This window comes from Rhipicephalus sanguineus, chromosome 1, assembly GCF_013339695.2.
Source record: "Rhipicephalus sanguineus isolate Rsan-2018 chromosome 1, BIME_Rsan_1.4, whole genome shotgun sequence".
Classification (NCBI taxonomy): Eukaryota; Metazoa; Arthropoda; class Arachnida; order Ixodida; family Ixodidae; genus Rhipicephalus; species Rhipicephalus sanguineus.
In genome coordinates this window covers 137,583,846-137,604,440 of record NC_051176.1, presented here as the reverse complement: position 1 = coordinate 137,604,440, position 20,595 = coordinate 137,583,846, and positions in this window count along the sequence as shown.

The following is a 20,595-nucleotide window of genomic DNA, read 5'->3' as shown; positions in this document are numbered from 1 at the left end:
TGGGTCGCCGTTGCTATAGACCATGCGACCAGGTACGCCATCACTCGAGCGCTCCCCACCAGCACTGCTACTGACGTTGCCGACTTTCTGCTCCACGACGTCATTCTACACCACGGCGCTCCTCGTCAACTGCTCACCGATCGTGGCCGCGCATTTTTGTCACGAGTCATTGACGATCTTTTACGCTCTTCCTCAACGCAGCACAAGTTGACCACTTCCTACCATCCCCAAACAAATGGCGTCACCGAGCGCCTAAATCGCACTCTCACGGACATGCTCTCCATGTATGTCTCATCTGACCACCATGACTGGGACCTGGCGCTACCTCACGTGACCTTCGCTTACAATTCATCGCGTCATGATACCGCCGGTTACTCACCTTTTTATATGCTCTATGGCCGTGATCCGACGTTACCACTGGACACCCTACTTCCGGCTACTACATCTCCGCCGAGCGAATACGCACGGGATGCTATCGCTCGTGCCGACCACGCGCGTCAGATAGCCCGCTCTAGGCTGTCGGCTTCACAAGCAGCCCAGAAGACCCTCTACGACAGCAGGCATGTCGACGTTCGTTTCTCGCCTGGTTCCCTAGTTCTCCTGTGGTGCCCGGTTCGTCGTGTTGGCCTGTCCGAGAAGTTGTTATCTCGCTACATGGGTCCGTACCGTATCGTCCGCCAGGTAACGGACGTCACCTACGAGATCGTTCCCGTTTCCGAGACTAGCCCGCCTGCAAACACGCCCAGTGACGTAGTGCACGTCAGTCGGCTAAAACAATACCGCCCTCCTTCTGAAGAACATGGTTAAAGCGCACCGAGACGGCGCTTTTACCGCCGGGGGTAATGAAGAGCCAGACATTCTGCGTACAGAAGACGACAAAGAGGACTGGCCTAGCTGTCTGCTGTGGGTGCTGTCCTCCATCTTGCTCGATGCTGTGCACATCAGTGTAAATACACTTGTAAATAGTCGCGCCTCGTGTCATTTTCCGTAACAATATATATATGTGTATATATATATATATATATATATATATATATATATATATATATATATATATATATATATATATATATATAGAGAGAGAGATGAGAGAGAGAGAGAGAGAGAGATGCTCTCCGAAGTCACTTCGCGTTGAGAGCGCAGCACGTAGAAGGGTATACGAGCCGCCCGCTGTGATAGCTGTCAAGATGGCGCGCGCGCCAGCGATCGCGACCGCGCCCTTAGATTCAAAGTTCAAAGTTGCTGCCCGCGCGACAACCCTCCCCCCGGCCCCCCCCCTCCTTCGAGCGAATGCACCCTCCGAGCGACGGAGGGTGCATGCGTTTTTTCATGCTCGTTAAAGAAGGGCGTGGCGTTTCCTGTCTGCTTCGACGGCAGGCCTCCAGAGCGGGGTGACGTTATCGCATGCACCCTCCGAGCGACGGAAATGGGCCGGCTCGTTTGATCTCTGCTTCGGCCGCGTTCGTCGCCCCCGCTCGCGCGCTTTTACCCGTGGTAGAACATACGATGCGCGGGGGGTCTTATCCATTTGGACTTCATAAGGGAGTGACATGACGGCGACGGCAGCGGCGACGGCAAAATCCTGTCGAGACTGTCTATATAATTGCCATCGCAATGAAAAGGCAGCAAGCTAGCGCTATCGTTTATGATGAGAAATTGTTCAACAGGCAATGTTGCTGGAGCCAACGTTCCGACAAGACAACTTGTTTTCGTGGAAACGTTTTTCTTCTAATTCCATCACTTTATAATCATCCAGAGTTCTCGAGCGATTGATCCCGGTGATAACGCGGACGGAGGCTTTATCAGGCCACTGGCGAATAGCGCGAAGGTTTTCTACTATGAAAGCGTTCCGTTTGAAAAATTTCCTTGTTGTTCTTTTGTACGCGCTCACAATATCCAATGACGCTGTTGTACTGTTCAGCAGAGCGTTTTTGAACCCCTAGTAGCAATTTGTCGTGCACGGACGTGTTTTCCTCTTCGGAATGCGACAGCCACGGACAGGTGTCAGAACAGTGGCCTCGTGCTCAGCAGCAGAGCGTCGAAGCAGCTAGACACAGCGAGGACTATAGGTATATCGTTTCTTAATTGTGGTCCTTGATGCCTCTATAGCGTGCGGATCAGCTTATTTCAATTATATATCCTTGACAAATCAATGAACACGGGGTGTACGTCGCTGGAGCGAACGTTTCGACAACTGTTCCTCTCTTCTTTTTGGAAGGTGCTTGAAAAGGACACTTGTCGAAACGTTGAATCCAGCGACACCCTGCGTTCCAAGGGTTTTTCACCGCTTCAAGCTTCCGTCTTGCCCTGAAATTGTTCCTTATTTAAGTTATATAGCCTGTGTTATGAAAAGCGCGAGCCTCTGGTTGTGTGAGTGTATTTGATACTCCAATAGGGACCGATAATTGCGAATACACCCGATCCGCTCTTCGACCAACTTAGTCACAAGCTATCGCACTGAACAATATTCGTGCCAAAATGCCTAATCCTAACGCTGACGAGAATCTACTGAGGGAACCATCCAAACTATAGCACGGATAAATTCGCGGAGGACATTAAGAATGCCAAAGGTATTTGTGTCTAGGCGTTAGGAATTATCAAATTGAGGTTTCTTGTGCCTTGGAATTCAATGGAATATTCAACAGTGTACTAGTTTCAGAGCTATCGGGCGCATTTATAGGCGGAACGCGATACAAAGATGCCAGATTAGAGGGCGTTTTAAGGACCTCCAAGAACATTTTCAGTTTTGTGCAAATCATAGGGTTCTTCTCGATGCTCTATACGGTGGGATGAAATCGTTTGTTACAGGTAAACTATAGGCCGGGCATATTAACATGGCGGTAAAAACGAAGTGCGCACTGCCGAACTGGACTACAGTTTTAATATTTTAGATGCACAATCGGGGCACACTATACCGAATGCAAAAATTGCCGTCGGAGCATGTAAAACTGTGGAGGCAGCATACCAACGTTTCTCGCGATGACAACGACGCGTACAGAAAAACAAGGATCAGTTTTTGTAGGGCCCTACACTTCAGTGGTCCATTCCTTGGAGTGCCGGCACTGGGTTTCAGCCACTGGATTTGAGCCACTGGCGTCTATTTAAGGCTTCGTTTAATTTTGTGCATGAAACATAGAAACTAATTTTCGCGTAATTTTGTTTTCAATCTTTGACAATAGCGCATACCCAATACGGGGATCGGCCATGAGTACTGGCAAAGACGCTGAATTTTTACTCAATATGAACAGGAATTCTAAGGAAAAAATGAATGAGAAAGAGCTTACAATGGAGATCCGGAAACATTGACGCTGATATATTTTTGCGCTTTTTATTTTTTGCAATATTTAGTTCAATAATTACCGCTTATTGAAGTTTCCAAGTGGAGTAGTTCAATGTATCATTGTTCCTCCTCTATCTTAATTTCAAATTTATTTATGAATAATATTTCTAAAGAAGATACACCGAAAAGTATTTTTCGTCCTCTTTGTGGCCGACTGCGGTCCCGGGTCTCCGGTCAATTGTTCGCACACACCACCTACTCACCTTCAGCAGAGCGCGCTCTACCACAGGCCGCTAGTATAGTCGTCGTTCTGACGCTTCTGCCACACGCTGCACGCAGCTACGCAGCTGTTGGGAAGCAATATAAGTAAGAAATAATGGCGGATAGCACTATCGCGGTATAGCAAAAGTAGTTTTATCTACATCGCAGATCCGATCCTACGAGCGCTCATGGTTTTCTCGTCGACAAGCGAGGTGAGGTTAACGTACGACTGACTCCACCGTCACGCCCGTGTGCTCTTGGAGATCGTCGATGGTTGACTCAATTTTATGTGCAGGGAATGGTTTTGATGTTTAACTGAAGACTTCAGCGGGTGTTTCGCATAATTTTCTGTGTTGAAATACTTCAGTCATGAATGCTAATCGAGGAAATTACCTCTGAAGCATCCTCTTCCTGACGGACGTGAAGAAGATGATTTCCGAGAGCTGTCGCCCCTTGGGCCACAGATTTGCCGTGGTGACAGCGGATCGCATATACATATACTTGTTGCCATAGGCATCAGACTGCTATGGAAGACCATGGTGTACCGCTGTAAAATCGCTTTCACTGGCGCGTCTTGGATGGTATGTCCGCTGCTATCTTTGGGACACGGATACGCAACAATCTGAGCTTTACCAGAAAGGCTCAGAAAGGTTGCACATGACTCGCCGAAAAGACAACGCCTTTCTCTGCCTTTGCCTGCAGGTTAGCTCGCACCGTCTTTGTAACAAGGATTGGACCTTGTTACTCCATGCCAAACACCTGACGCTCTACCACATAGTGAGCCAACGCTAACAACGAGATCATGTGGACCTTGGTGTTTTCTTGGAGCCACCTCTCACTTAAATTTGTTCAAAGACTGAGCCAGCCTACCCGAGGAGACAACCATAAGACGCTCCGCCGAGTCCTCCTTACACCAGAAAGCGGCGGGTGGCCCGAAAATCCACTTCACAGACACACTCCTCATTCTCACAAACGGATCTCTTCTCTTTGTTGATGCCAGACTGGACCCATGCGCGTTGCGCCCGAAGTTGAGGAGCACTGGCCCGTACAAGCTGTGACGTGCTGTTCTAGTGGGCGTTTTCTCACATTGGAGTACCTAGCTAAGAACTTGCTAAGGAATGGACCGAGGGCACACATAGTGCATTGTGTGTGCCATTGTGGTGTGGTTACTACGATAATGTCGTCATTCGTCGAAGCCCGAATCTCATGCAGCACCTAATAGAGTTTTCTCGCGCATATGGCTAGTGCTTGTTTCCAAGCAGAATATCAGACGGCGGCGAAATGTAGCTAGCAGCTTGCTTTCTTCCTCTAACTTTATGTGGTTCTTGTTCTACTCAATTTTTCTTCGTTATCGTTATTTCGTAGGTATAGTATTTATGTATGCTCTTTATTTACCTCCCCTCGCCCTCCTGCATAATGTCGGGAGGGCCCTGAGAGTATACTCACATAACCAAAATACAAATACAAGTAATATAAAAGAGACGCCAACCCTAGTGAATCGTTTATTTAATAGACTCCGTTACGGCGAAAAGTAGCTTGAGCCGCTGGCCCTTCTCTGTAAGTTTAGAGACTGCAACTTGATCTTAGGGGAAAAGCCCCGGTACTTTAGGAAAACCTTGTCAGAACTCTAATGTCACCTGAAGGACTAAGAGAAACTTCCAGACAACGCTAAGAGGCTGACCTAATTTTGAAAGCGCACAGACTCGAAAGCGACACGCAAATAAGAGAAGCAAGAACGCAAGTACAGTGCAAAACCCGATTGGCAAATGTTTATTTTCTCGTACGCTTTCGTGTTTATGCAGATGCGAAAAGGAAGAAAAAAAAAGAAATATATAAAACAACCCCATTCCCCACCCCAATCCACACTATTATTGCGCGCCACCATTAAATCAATTTTTGGGAAACTAGATGATGGCACGCTGGCATACTTCTTGCTTTGAAGGCACCTTCGAAGGACACTCTTTCTTAGCCGTCATTTATTAACAAATTTTTCATTTTGCACTCGAATGCTCCGTTGCTTTCGGCTAGTACAGTTTTCTCCAGCTCTATGGCGCATGTTTATTTCAAAAGCAAAATCTCCGAGGACGCCTTCAAGAGTAGAACGGGATAGCGCAATCGGAGCCTGTTCGCATCGCCTTCTCAATCGCTAGGCTAGCCTCGCTTCTAGGTGGACAAAACCGTCCCGCAAGGAAAAGTACGTCTGTGCGCCTGTAAATCGGCCCTTTCAAACTATCCTACAATGCCTACTGCAAGTAGTGTTGTGAAGTGCCCACTACGACATAATTCTTCCTTTTGCGAGTTGGCGAGGCACCCACTACGGGGCCGTAAGGCAACACCCGCACCTTCGCTGCTGCACACTTTGTTGTTGCTGTTGTTGATCATGACAATTAATTGTGCCTGCGTGCTTTTTAATTGATGGGCCTTTAAACCAACCACTCGTTGCGCAATTCACATGTTTTGACGCCTGGTGTGATTCAACGCTCCTGCCACGCAATATTACATGTGTTAATGACACTCCTCGCACTGCATGACATAACTATAGTGTTTTTTACCGAAGCAATTCCGAGCACTGGCGTAGATATGTGGTAAAACACCTGCTAGCCACACAGAAGTCGTGGGTTCGATTACCACTCGAACTGAATACTTTTTAAAATTATTTCTTTATTTGCATCTATCTCGAATGTTCGCTCATGGACAACGCTAATTTTTCGCTCACAACTAAGGACGCCGACGCCGACACGGGAATATCTGCGAAAGGAGCTCTTTAACGCTGTCGCGTTAAAATATGTTTCTTATTTTAGTCAGACCTGTAGTTCTGTATTTATTGACCTCACTTCGGCATCGTGAACCGTAGATATAATCTGTAGATTCGCTGCTTGTTGCGCTCCAAGTAAGCACTAAATACAGTAGAACCCCGCTGATACGTTTTTGAAGGGACCGTAGGAAATAAACGTAAGAGACGGGAAACGTAAGAGCCGAAAAACAGGAAAAACGGCAAAATATTTAGTGGTGCAGAATTTTATTTCAATTCTTACGAGCAGCACGAAAATTGGCGCGCTCAGCCGCGATCTAGTCGATGGATAGAAACGCGGAGCTTAGGACGGCCTCATCCACAGAAATGTAATCAACGTATGTGACTTTTTTAACAGCAACAGCTGTAGGCATGAAAGAACTAAGCACACGCAATCACGACCGGCGCGGCGAGTCCGACCGCGAACCGCACGCACGACCATGCGAGCTCCAACCAGCTCGAACTCCTCCCGTTCTCCGACTAATAACGATGATGATGAGTCTACGCCAACGCGATGGCAGAAGTGAATGCCAATCTCGAAGGCCTTGCTTTCGCACGCAATTACGTCATACACGCCATGTTTGTGCAATACAAATCTCAAAGGCTATGCTTTTGTCAATAGTAAATGCCAATCTCGAAGGCCTTGCTTTCGCGAGCAGTTACGTCATAGACGCCATCTTTGCAATTTGAATCTCGAAGGCCATGCTTTTGTTTGCATCAATTGAAAGATTCTGTTGCTTGCGCCTCTCATGCGGCTAATATTACGGTCAAACGAGGCCAAGCTGCGTGAAAATGCACCATGGCCGCTCTCTTTGGTAGTCACTCGGTCGGCTCCGAGCGCACTTCGCGACGTATCATACGGGAACGGTCCGACAGTTACGACGTAACAGCGGGGTCCCCAATACATTGTATCCTATGGGAGCTATGCCGGGACCGGCGGAAAACGACGTAACAGCCGGGAAAACGCAGCAGTGAGGAACGTAACAGCGGGGTTCCACTGTATATGCAGTTCATGGCACTGGGGTCTCTGCAAATATCGGTTTGCTTTCCGACAGTATATATTTCTACATACCCACGTCGCGACCGTTGCTCATTCTGCATGCATGTAATTCTATATGAATCATTCTCCATTATACAGCGATGTTGCAATAGATGCAAAGAAATCTGAATATTGAATACGCAAGAGTTTGTTTGTTTTTCTGCAAAGATTCATTGGACCTTTTCAGCGTCGCCTTCCGGAATTTGTGCCAACTTGAGTTGAGTTGAATAAACTTTATTTGCCCAACGGTTGATATTGTGCCCGGGGCTAGGCTGCCAGGGATCCACCAGTCGAGGAACATCTTTCGAGGTCCTCGGCGACGGCCCTGGCCCGCTGGACGGCCCACTCCTGGTCTTCGGGGGCCTCGCTGTGAAGGGCGGTTCGCCATCGCTCAGCAAGGCGCCCCGCTTCAGAGGGTTTTTCAGGTGTCCTCATCCTTCTTCGTAGTGTATCTACATTTTTGTTGCATTCCCAAAGTACATTGGCCATATCGGCCCGTCTGTGCTCGCACCACGGGCAGCCAGGCGACGGGTGCAGCGCGGGCCACAGGAGGTGCAGGTGGTAGGGGTTGGTGAAAGTACCCGTCTGCAGCCGCCTCAGGTCAACCGCCTGCGACCTGTCCAGACGCACGTGGGGTTCCGGATATATCTTGCGGTCTTTCCTATAGTGCCCAAGCACCTCGTGGTACGTGGCCGGGAACTCTTCGGCATAGCAGTCAGCGTACATCTGGTCCCTTGCTCCTTGCGCCACGACTTCGGTTGCCGCAACAACGGAGGTGGTGGTGGTGTCAATAGCGGCGGCGCCGGAGCCGGTGGCCTCCACCGCCGTTCCTCCACCGGAGTCCCTCAACACAATGGCGGCGCCTGCTCCCTGGGTGACCGCGTCGCGGCGGGTAAGTTGCCTCGCGACGAGGTGGGCGCGCTCATTGTGGTTGGGCAGGGTGCCCGTGGGTCTTTGGCCGTTGGCATTGCTGCTGTTGCTTTTACGGCTGCTGGTGTGAATAGCTGCAATGTCCCCCATGTGTGCGGGGAACCACTTGAGGGCTTTGTCCGTAATCGTGCCTGACCTGAAGTCGCCAGCCCTGGCGTTTAGCATGCGAGCCACCTCCTCGGACACCCAGCCTTTGGTGTAGTTGCGAATCGCTGATTTTGAATCGCTGATAATCAACGTGTCTTCCGCACCTCCATGGAGTACCGCGAGGGCTATGGCCATCTCTTCCGCAGCTTCGGCCGACCGCAGCCTCGCAGATGCCGTGACCCGGACATTTTCCTTCGTATCCACGACCGCCATGGAGAAAGCAGATACCGCCGCTGTTGGCTGGCCTTGTCGTTGATGTTGCCGCTGGCGCTGTTGCCGTTGTTGTCGTAGCAGTAGTAACGGTGATGGTGGTGGCGCCCCCAGTTCGTCTCGCACGTTCTGTTGGAGCGGCAGTGGTTGTTCCCCGTTGCCGGAGTGCCGTGGATACCTGGCCGCATCGACGAAGAGAACACCCTCTCGTCTTCCGTGCTGCTTCAGGATCGCTACCGCTCTGCGTTTTCGGCGTTGCAAGTCGTGCACGGGGTGCATGTTCCTGGGGATGTTTTCTGTCAGTATAGCATCCCTGACTTCTGGTAGCAATGCTTCCTTCAGTCCGCGCGCCTCGTGATATCGAATCCCGAGCTGGTCCAGAATGCGTCTTCCCGTTCTGGTGCCCGACAGCCTCTCGAGCTGCGCGATTCTCTGCGCCTCGGCGATCTCGTCGAGCGTGTTGTGCACGCCCAGCTCGAGGAGCCTATGGGTTTCCGTGTACTGGGGCACACCCAAGGCTGTCTTGAAGGCCCTGCGAATCGCCGCGTTCAGCTTGTCGGTTTCGCTCCTGTTCCAGTCGGCGTACGCGGCGACGTACGCTATGTGGCTCAGCGCGTACGCATGTAGCAGCTTTGTCACGTTGTGTTCCTTCAGCCCTTTCCTCTTTTTCGCTACCCGTCGCACAAGGTGCGTGGCGGCGGCCACTTTCTTCTGAAGTCGCGCAACCAGCTCGCGGTTGGCACCGTTCTCTTCCAGCCACAGGCCGAGCACACGTATTTTGGACACCGTCGGTATTCGGGTCCCCTCCTTCGTCGTGACGTGGATTCCCAAACGACGGGCGTCCACTACAGCCTGCGGGTGAGGTCCTTTCTTGCGCGGTCTATGCAGCAGTATTTCCGATTTATCTGGAGAGCAGACGAGCCCCGTGTCTTCGAGGTGCCGCTCCACCTCCCGGACAGCCCGCTGTAGTCTGTCTTGCATTTCGCCGACGCTCGTATTCTCCGTCGTCCACACGGTCACGTCGTCTGCATAGATCGTGTGGTTGATACCCTCTATCGCGTCAAGACGCTCCGGTAGCCCGATCATGACGAGGTTGAAAAGCATGGGGGAAAGCACAGAGCCCTGCGGCGTACCCACACCCCCCATGCCAACCGTTCGCGGCAGAGCCCCGTCGATCTTGACCGTCGCCTTGCGCCCGTTCAGGAAGCTGCTGACGTAACGGTGGAACCTCGCACCGAGATTAAGTCGGCTTATCTTGTCCAATATAGCCGTGTGTTTCACGGTGTCGAAGGCGCTCTTCAGGTCTAATCCGAGCAGGGCGCGCACATGCGTGCTTGGTGCGTTAACGACCTGTTCCTTGATCTGCAGCATGGCATCCTGCGTGGAAAGCCCCCTCCGGAAACCGATTATGTGGGTGCCGAAGGCGTCCCGCTTTTCGAGGACCGTCGTCACCCTGTTGAGACAGGCGTGCTCCATGACTTTCCCGACGCAGGACGTCAGGGAGATTGGCCGCATGTTTCGAACCGCTAGCGATTTACCTGGCTTGGGTATCAGAATCACGTCTGCGGTCTTCCATTCGTGCGGAATGCGACCTTCTTTCCAGCACGCGTTGATGTACTGGCATAGCTTCTCGATGGCGTCATCGTTCAGGTTCCTCAGAATTTGGTTGGTGATCTTGTCAGGACCGGGCGCCGACTTGGTCTTCAGTAGCTGGAGGACCGCTCTGATTTCTTGCACGGAAAAGTCCGCGTCTAGTTCCTCGTTGGGAGCCCCGCGGTATTCGAAATGACTCTGGCCTGCCGGGCGAGCGAGGTGCGTCTGCACGATCTCCTCCGCGAAGGCCTCCGGGTCGTCTTTGTACTTGTGTCGCAGCTTCGCCATCTGCACACGGGTCGCCGTTCTGGTGCTGGTCGGGTCCAGCAGGTGCCTGAGGATCTTCCAGGTCCGTCCTGCGCTCATATTCCCGTCCATCGTATCGCACAGCTCCTGCCATTCCTGTTCGCACAGCCGAGCGCAGTGTGCCTCAATCTCTCGGTTAATCTCGGCGATCTTCTTGCGTATCTTTCGGTTGAGTTTCTGCTTACTCGATCTCCGTTGCATGGATTTCTTGGCCGCTACGAGATGTGCCAGCCGGCTGTCCACTCTGGTTGGTTCGGGAACGCCATCATCGACGCCTCCGCGGGACCTGTCTCCGCCTTCTCTGGAAGGTCGTTGTCGCCAGTCTGTCAATTCGATTTCTTCTGTAGCTCTCTCTACGTCCGCGAGTAGTCTTCTGCACCATTCTCCGATATCCTCGATCGGACCATCCTGCTTCTCTCGTTCTCTGGTCTCTCGGAACTTGTCCCAGTCCACGACTCTGGCCTTTCGGCAGACGTCCACCTCGCTTTCGTCCTCTCCCACAGTCACGCACAGTACCCTGTGGTCGCTCCCCAGGTCCTCGAAGGAGTTCGACCAGGCGATCGCGCCCACGTCCGACCAGATGGAGAGGTCGGGGGACGTGTCGCGGCACGCGCCCTGTCCGATCCTTGTGTGCGACGCCGGTTCATTGAGTAAAATCAGGCCGAGCTCGTCCATCAATCCGGCTAGCCTCTTCCCTTTCGGCGAGTCGGCTCCATATCCCCATTGCGTGTGCGGCGCGTTGAAGTCTCCGCAGATTAGGAGGGGACTGGAGGCGGCCTTGGCCATCGCTTTGCGAAAGAGGGCGCCGAAGTTGTGCGTGAGGCCTCTTTTTGAGGGGGTGCTGTATACGTTAAGCACGAATAGGCCGGTCTTCATTGCTCCTCTGCAGGGCACGACTTCGATAAGGACATGGTCTATGGCCGACTCTTCGCTGATATCAAGTGCATGTTCGATGAAGGCCGTCCCTCTCTTAACCAGGGTACACACCCTAATGTCCTTCCCCGTGTATTCGCAAGGGGGACCGCACGTGACATAGCCCGGTAGCTGAGCCCGGTCGAAAGGTTCTTGCAAAGCAATCACATCGGGATGTTTGTTTTTCGAGAGCGTTTTCATGTATTGCATCATCGTTGCTTTTTTGTTTTTGAAGCCCCTACAGTTCCACTGCCAGACTATGCGTCTGCCGTCGGACTTGCGGGACGCAGCCATGGTGGTTATTCAAAGGTGTTAGGGGGGGAGGCGACTATCCGTGCGTCCCTCCTGTCATTGTGGGTGGCGTTGGCGTTGTGACCTCTGTTGAGAATGGTCGGAACGTTGACTACTTGTGATAACGGTAACCCGGCTCCTGCGGGCTCGTGGCGTTCTTGTTGCTGTTGCTGCAGTTGCACGGTCCCGCGTTCCAGATCTTCAATTCGCTTATTCACGGCCGCGAGTTGGGTGTTGACCGCGGCATATTGCGCGTTCCGTTCCGCGTTGGATTCGTTCAGCCTCGTCAGGAGCGTCTCAAACATTCGCTCAGTCTTGTTCGTCAGTTTGTTCACCATCTCTTCCATCGCGTCTATCTTTCGGCCTCCGGGTCTGGGTCGCTTAGGTTCTTGTGCGTGATTATCCGCGTCTTTCGAAGGCTGGACATCGCTCGGGCTCTTGCGCTTGGAGCCCACCGCCGCCGGTGCTTCATCTTCGCCGCCGCAGCACATGTCCTTCTCTCCTTCTTCTCCTCCTGTGGCAGTCGCATCACCTCGCTCGGCAGCCCCGCGGGGAGCGGAAGTGCAGGAGGATGGAATTCCTTCGGAGGATTCTCCCATGCGCTTAAGCAGTTCGTTCAGCGTCTGTTGTAGCTCTTCGATTTTCCACAGTGATTTTTCGTTCTGCTTTCTGGCCCTGGTCAGCTCTTCTCTAAGTTCCTTATTCTCTTTCTCCATGTTCTCCATCCTCGCCGCCAGGTCGCGGTCGGGCGCTGCCCTCGGGCTGCCAGAGAGAGGGGGGCTCTGGACAGAGTCACCGTCTCTTTTCGCGACTATGTCAGGCCAGGTGAGCCTACGAGGCCCTCTCTGTTTTCCGCCAGGTGTGGACCGCACTCCGTCTTGTGAGGGGTAGTTTCGTTTCTGGCTGTGGCTTCTGCTCCGACTCCGGCTTCGACTTCTGCTCTTACTTCGACTACGACTTCGGCTTTGGCTTCTTACCGGCGAGGGGGATCCGGATCTGGGTGGACCGCCAATGCCCCGTCGGGAGTGGGATCTCGATCTCGAGCGACTTCGGCGTTTTCCTTCCGCCGCACTATCACTGCACCCTGATGGTGATGGGGTACGCTCTTGTAAGCTTCTGCACCTTGCCCGCCACCTTCTCTGCTTCACTATGTGCGGCACCTTGTATTTGGCTTTGCACGTTCGGTCGGCCGTAGGGTGGGCTTCACCACAGATTTGGCACTTGGGTGTACACTCGTGTTCGCTGCTGGGGTTCTTTGATCCGCAGATCGGGCATAGTTTGATCTCTGGTCTTGGGCACACGTCAGGTCGGTGGCCGAGCCTGCCGCATTCTTTGCAGAAGTCTATCTGCTTTCGGTACAGGGATACTCTTATCATGACGCTATTGAAGTAAACCCACGTGGGTACTCTGTTTCCCTCGTATAGCAGTATCACGGTGGTCGTACTGCCGAGCCTCTTAGCGTACGTTAGAGAGGGGTTTCTAGTGTTCACCAGCGCGTGAATTTTAAGTTGTTGGCCGCTGCGAGCTGGCGCTCGCAACATGTTATGCAAGCTATACGACTGCCTCTCTCTCAGTTCGTATGAACGTTGCTTTCACCAAGAGTTCTCCGCATTTCCACCTGTTTGGTACGCATTTGCCGAATGACCTGTGCCTTGTGGGTTCGTCTGGTGTGGTTACGCCTGTACATGCAAGAACCTCTGCTTGAATATGCTTTCCAAGTGTTACTGTGTCACTCACTTTTGCCGAATACAAGTGTTCTGCGAAGGGAGTTGTGGAGTGAAGAAGTTAGGTCGGGATTAGATCGTTTGTAATTTACGCGAGGAATTTCACCGATACTATCAAAATCACGAAAAGCTATTGCGCGCCGAAGCATGGACAAAAATAATGGTTCAGTATTCACCAGGCTACCAAAAGGAACCACAGTGGGCAGGACCATCAAACAGAAACGAAAACAACAGCAGAAAAAGACCGGCATAATCTGAAAATTCCGTTCTCAGTATTCGATCAGCGCTCTGCCGTTGTTATCACCAGGATGATGGATGATGAGAAATGAGTGATGAAAAAATGCATGGAGTTCATCAATAGGAAAAACTGCATTACGCTGGACAAGATGCGCAAAACCAGTTGATAGAGTTTTTCCAAGACTCGCCCTGATAACGGGGTGTCGCATTAACGAAACGTTCCTTTGTTAAAGCGCTTGCTCGTCAACCATCGTTCAGGCACCTTCTAATGGCGATTTCAATAGACGTGATGAGATTATCGACGCGGCAACGGCCTATAGATACGCTGCAAGCGCGTCACTGCGTGCAACTGTGACACGGAGCCACCGTAACCAAGCACATTGCACCAAGTGACGAACTAGGTGTAGACATACCCACACGATGGAAGCTCCGCGATCTTCGCGTTCCCTGCTGACGAAAGCGAAATAACGGTTTTTGCCATATTTGGCTTCCGAACAGAAATGTTACGCAAGTCCAATGCAATGCGACTTGGCTTAGAAATGTACTGAATGCCGGGACAAACTAGCGGTGATTGCACCAAACGGATGTCCGAGTACCAGCGAGGGACACGGTCTGCGCGGATCAATAGAAAAGACTTGGATGCCAAACAACTTTCGTGTTTGCTGAAGTAAAAGGTTGACAAGGCAATTTGCGCCGACATGCGTGACAGCCGACCGAAGGTTCGCATGTATTGCGGCATCCACAGCGACATTCACTTGATATAGTTACAAGCCATTATGTGCCAATTTTCTCGATCCGGCAAATTGATAAAAGCATGCGGGGCGCTGTTCGGAAAGATTTTCTTTCGCCGCTGAACTTACGCGCAACCACACGTAAAGCTGAACAGCGCAGGGTCGCAAACAAGCACTGGCACAAAGACGAAAGTTCTCGGCAGTAGAGAACGCATTAAGGCAAATGCTTATGGTACGCAGATATGCTTTGCGGACGGGACTCTTTTCCTGATTTACACGAGACTGCATTTATTTCTAATTTCCCACCATAAGCAACTGACATCAAGGTCCATATATGTATCCACTTTACTCATGAGCATTTTAAAATTGTATCTACCGAGTTGAAATTGTTGAATTTGGCTTGCCATCGTCGCAGCGTTTACATGCCCTCACTGTCTGATTCGCAAAGCACGGATTTATTGCCAGGATTGCAGTGATCTTCGATAACCTAAAAAGCAATGCGTATAAATTGTTTTGCTGGTGCTGCTCGCAAGTTGCACTCCGCCTACCTTTGTTTCTTCAGTTTGAGGTGGAGAAACCAAACAAGCACAGACTCTTTCGGTGCGACTATTCACCGAGTTATGAACAGTAAACAAAGCTTTCGCAATGAGATGCTCCCTTTATAGGTGTGTTTTTGAAGCTGTGTTTCTGTTCACTTGTGGTCGGCCGCTTTCACGGTGGTTTTCATGAGCGGCTGCGCGCCCCCGCCCCACTCCTTTCCTATCCAAATGTTCACAACAATTCCACATATTTTTCTGGCCAGATATTTAGCGCTGAATGCAAAAGCCTAGCATACGTGACCCGTTGAATATGCAAAAGCGGATACCGGGTGACATACCCCCCCCCTTCCCTCACCCCTTATCTCTTCCTCCCTCCCCCTGTCTGGATCTGTCACAATGAATATGGTACAGCAAGGACACTTATATCACCTCCGTGGTGAAGTTCCTTCGCTGACGCGCTCCCTCCACTCTGCGAGCTCATGCTTCTTTATGCCGCAGTAAGCGAAGGCAGTGCAGAAAGTTCAGCATGCGTTCTTGGGAAAATTGGCTGAGAATAGTTAAAACCCCCAGCACTGGTGTAAGCTAAACAGGCAAGTGGGCGCATTTCGCAGCTGCTCTCCCATGTGCTTCCTTGATTGCACATTGCTCCAAGATTGTAATGGGAACGGCAACGAACACCTGACCGGGTAATTACACGATGGTACAAGGTGTGTAATCGCTCGGTAGCGTGTTCTGACACTGGAGTAGTCACATACGCACGTTCTGCAGTCTAATTCATAAGGCGAACTTACAAATGGAGGTGAACATGGAAACCAAGCAATGAATTCTCGCAGTTTTGCCGTTGTTCGCATTTAATGTTTTCAACACTGCATGTGAGGAAGACACGAGTAAATACCTGACGCATATATTAATTTTTTTAATTGAAATTATGCCACTTATATGCAAATGAAGAGTTAAACAAGAATGCATAGGATTCAAGAACATCACAATCAAATTTTCGGAAGGTCCATATGCGGCATCCTGCTAGAATAACATTTTTTGCGCAAAAAAATCTTTGATATATGCCTTTTGGCTGTTTTAAATCGTACTTTTCACCTACTTCAATGCGTAAGCGACCCTTGATGCCCTGTAATGACAAATGACTAGTGGAGCAGAAAAAGTAGGTCGTGGACAAGGTCACGAAGAGTCTTCGAGAACCGGTGTTATTGAACGAATGATTTGCGAACAGGAATTGGTAAATGGTGGAGTAAAGTGGAATAAATTATAGTCGCCACTCACAGAGTAGGCTTGCATATTATAGCTTTTATTTTTCTTTTATTCATGAATTTGTCAAACATAATGGACCTCGGGCCAGCTCCTAATTGCTCCCGGCATGAGCTTTCGGGCTTTCTATGTTTGTTTGTTGAAAGTATTCGTTTTACTATTTTATTAGTATAAGGAAATCTCTATCGACATTTAAAAGATTAATTATAAGTAGCGGTGCTTGCTGGCGATAACACCTCTTTAAATCGTCACGCATCATTGCTCTTGCCTACAAAAAAGATTACCACCGGTTCATTATCGCGTGTCCTGAGGGCAAGCGGGCAAGCGGAACAAAAGAGCAAGCAAACAAAACAAACACGATCGGGATTCGTCTTCTAAAAGTGACGCTGTTACGCATGGTGCCAACCTCGGGAGTTCGCTTGAAGTCTATAGTCTTACATGTACATGCAAAAACATCATCCGAAAGGGCAGGGGGTGCCTGGCAGCGCCCGTCTTCGCGTAATGTCTCCGTTCTAAGGGCACCAGGCAGCACTATACATGCAAGGATCATGCGCGTCCGTGTTGCAATTCCGAAGTCGCTCGAGCATTGCGACACTTCCGAGTCGCCTGGACGGAAGGAGGCGGCGTGAAAAGCTACGGGGCCGCCGACTCAGTCGCGCGTGAGTCGCTGGCGTGGATGAGGTGTCCGAGAGAGGAACAAATGCACAGCGCTCGGCCTTTCCGGGCGGACTCCGAATGCGTGTGCCTCGGTTTGGACAGCTGATACGATTCCTCGACGATATTCCAGGAAAGCTATAGCCGTCCGTCTGCTGCCACCGCTGATCGATGCGTCGATGGGATCAGATGGCCCAGTTGCACAAGACGCTCATTGTGGCGTTTCTCTTTCTTCTCGTTTTGCGAAGCTCTCTATTTCTCTCTCTCTGTCTCCCATCCAATCGTCACGCGAAAGCAGCGGCAGAACTGCCGATTGGGACTTGACACCGACTCAACGTAATAGCTACACTTCTTGCGCAAGGGCTGCAGTAGCTGTCTCGCTTTTCTGAATTTGTTAGCGGTCACCCCATAGAAAATCTGACAGAGCTGAAGTGGGAGGGACGATTCGATAAATTTAGAAATTTGTGCGCCCTCCTCTCCGTGCGCTTGGCCAGCAGCGCACGGAGAGGAGGCATTGAGCTTTGGACAGAGAAATACCTTGCTCTGTTGGCGAATTGCTCCCTATACATCGTCGAACTCTCCACCGCTGTCACCCGTCACTGTGCAGTCTGTAAGGAAAAATATCAGCAACGGCCCCCAATTTTATTAAAAGGCAAGATTTGAATGGTCTCCGAAGCGGCACGGATTCCCGCTCTCCTTTTGCAACATATCCCTGTAGCGCCTAATCTTTCTTTTTTCTTCCTTTACTCTAGCCTTACGTGCGCGGTGACGCCAGCTAGAGCGTCCTCTTGTCGCTATGAACAGCGCAGGTCACACGGGTGTTGCGTTTCTCCCATAAATAACCAGCCGGACATAGCTTACCCGTGAAAGAGAAAAATCGCACTGGTGTTTTGGATGCCGACGTTTTGTGGATTTACTTCTTCAAAGGGCAACGTTGATCTTGCTCCCCCAGGATTTGCTGGAAAGCGAACGGTACAGTCCGTGGCGATGAGAAGCGGACTGTTCGTCGCACCCCACGCATACGTACTCGGCATGCTAACCTCGAGCGCCATTTAAGTGTTTGCTCTCGCCGGCGTACGTGCATCAGCCATTGAAAATTGTGCTTTCCTATCTTTCTGCTCCAAGTGGATGAGCGACGACGAAAACTTACGCCGAGCTTTACCTTTCATTACGTTGGCGGCTTCATTGCGACAGCCTGCATGCGCAGTGTTTTAAATGTGTAAGCATTTTTATGCCGACACAACGAGAAAATTGTCTGTCCGTCCGTCTTTACCTTTGTGACGTAAGACATCATCACCACAAAGAAATAAGCGTATAAAATACATTTTCTCGGCGATGCTGGGTTGGAACCCAGGCCCCCACGCACCGAAGGTGAGTGTCTTGACAACTGGGCTACACACCCACGCCTGCGGAATGGGGATATTTTTATTTTATTTATTATTTTATTTATTGTACCATCAAAGCCCGAGGGCATTAGAGAGGGGAGTGGTAAACGGGAAGTGATGTACAACAATTGGGTAGTAATTAGGGGTGTGCGAATAGTGAATTTTGAAACCAAATCGAATACGAATCGAAGAGTGATGACACCGAATCGAATACGAATACTAATCGAATACTCTTCGAATAGTTTTCGAATAGTAAGACAAGCATTTTCAGAACAGTCTTAGAACTCAAGAAAGGAAAAAACGACAACCACCTGTTTGTAGCGCGAAGTGACAAGGAAATCTATGCGGATTTCATAGAAACAAAGCTTCTTAGTCGCTGGCCGAAGGGTTCTTAACCCTTCAGCCACCTTGCGGGATTCCGCAGAACTACTTTGGAATAATAAGTCTTAGAACTCCGCAGCATTTCATTTGAACCAAATATTCACACACTTTCGCCTAAGGACATTACGGTTACTTATAACATGACTCAAAATACCACAACCATGAAAGCAGGTAAGTTCGTATACTGCAACGACCAGGGCCTATGAAATATTTTTTTTTACCTGTAGATTGAGATACAGCGGTGACTACAGTAATCAAGGTGATACTTGGGTCGCCTGCTTTGAAATAAAATGGAGACATAACGACTAAACAATTTTGAAGCGAACACCACGATTACAGCTAAAGATGTAACGAAACGGATTAGCCTGTCATCGAAACATGGGCCTCGGCATCGAAAGAATGTAAACAGTGTTGAAAGCTGAAGAGTAATTTACGCAAACAATAGACTTGCGTCTTTTATTCATGAAGCTGAACTGCAGTCGTAGTCCCCACCTTCAGTTATTACCAGATGAAGACAGGAACTGATTAACCTGGGCCCTCTGCGTGGAAGCCCAGTATTAAACCTCTGAGTCATGCCGGTGCTTGAAACCGCTTTGCACAAAGGTCCTATACAGGCTTCCTGTCGAGAAGGAACCACATTAACATATGCAATATAGAGTGGTAGAAGAGTAAAATAAACACCAAATGTCGGACATCGCGAATTCTGTAACCAGGCGTTACACAATGCGAATTGCGCAACGAGTAGGTTGTTGAATGCTTCCAACCCATTACAAAGGGCTCCGCCATAATTCTTCGTCGTTATCAGGCGCAGCATCAACAAAGTGCGCATAATGCCTTACATGCGTTTAGCAGGTACCACGGCTCTCTGTAGAATGACGAAAAATGGCATAGTGCCTGCTTCCGTACTTCTCATAAATTACAATGATTTATAGCTAGTGGGTTCCTCGCAAGTGCACTTGTATTGGTTGCCAAGGAAGTCCATAAGCGCATGATTCATTTCCTCGGGGTCTCAGTAAAGTTCTTCGCCCCCCCCCCTCTCTCTCCCACGTCAACGTATGTTATACAGCATGGCGGGAGAGGGAAATAACGACCGGGCGTCACCCAATGCAAATTACATATCTGGTGGGCCGTTTAAAGCTTCCAACCCATTACAAAGAGCTGAGCCATAATTCTTCATCGTCATCAGTCGTCGCGTCAACAAAGTGCACATAATGCCTTACATACGTGTAGCTGGTGCCTGGCTTCTCCGCAGAACGACGAAGATTGGCTTAGTAGGTGGTTCCCAACTTTACGAAAATTGTGATTTATGGCGTAGTGGGTACCTTGCTAGTGTACTTGTATTAGTAGCCCCAAGAGAGCTTACAACGGACTCTAGAAACGCCGCTCTTCCAGCTTTCGCTGTGACTGTGCTGCGGTTTCAGCGCAGGCCTGGCGTTTTTTTTTATTTCGTTTTTTTTTTCTTATTTAGAGCGATAGTGGTTACGGACACCGGCGGCGGCGGCGGCGGACAACTACGGCGCCAAAAACGGCCGCTGAAATGATCTCATAACAGATTTCGCGGTAAAAAAGATTCGTGTGGGTGTGGATTGGCTGGAGACACCCAACTGGAAGTGCAGAGGCCTTTCTCCGGCACTGACAGGGCTCAGAAGCGGCGACGTAACGCCGCACGGAGCGGACGAGACCAGGCCGAAAGAAACGACGGCGCACGCGGTCGTATGTGGGCGAAACACAGAAGTGCTGCAGCCAAGGGAGCTTCGTGAAGTTGGTCGAAACAGTCGAACACAGGTGCGCCGGATTGACGGGCAGGAGATCAGGGCCGCGAGGATCAAAGTTAAGGCGCTTAGGATCCCCTGCTTGAGGAGAAACATGCGTTGACCATAGCCAGGCGTTCACCATAGCCTGCCCATATGTACACCTGCGT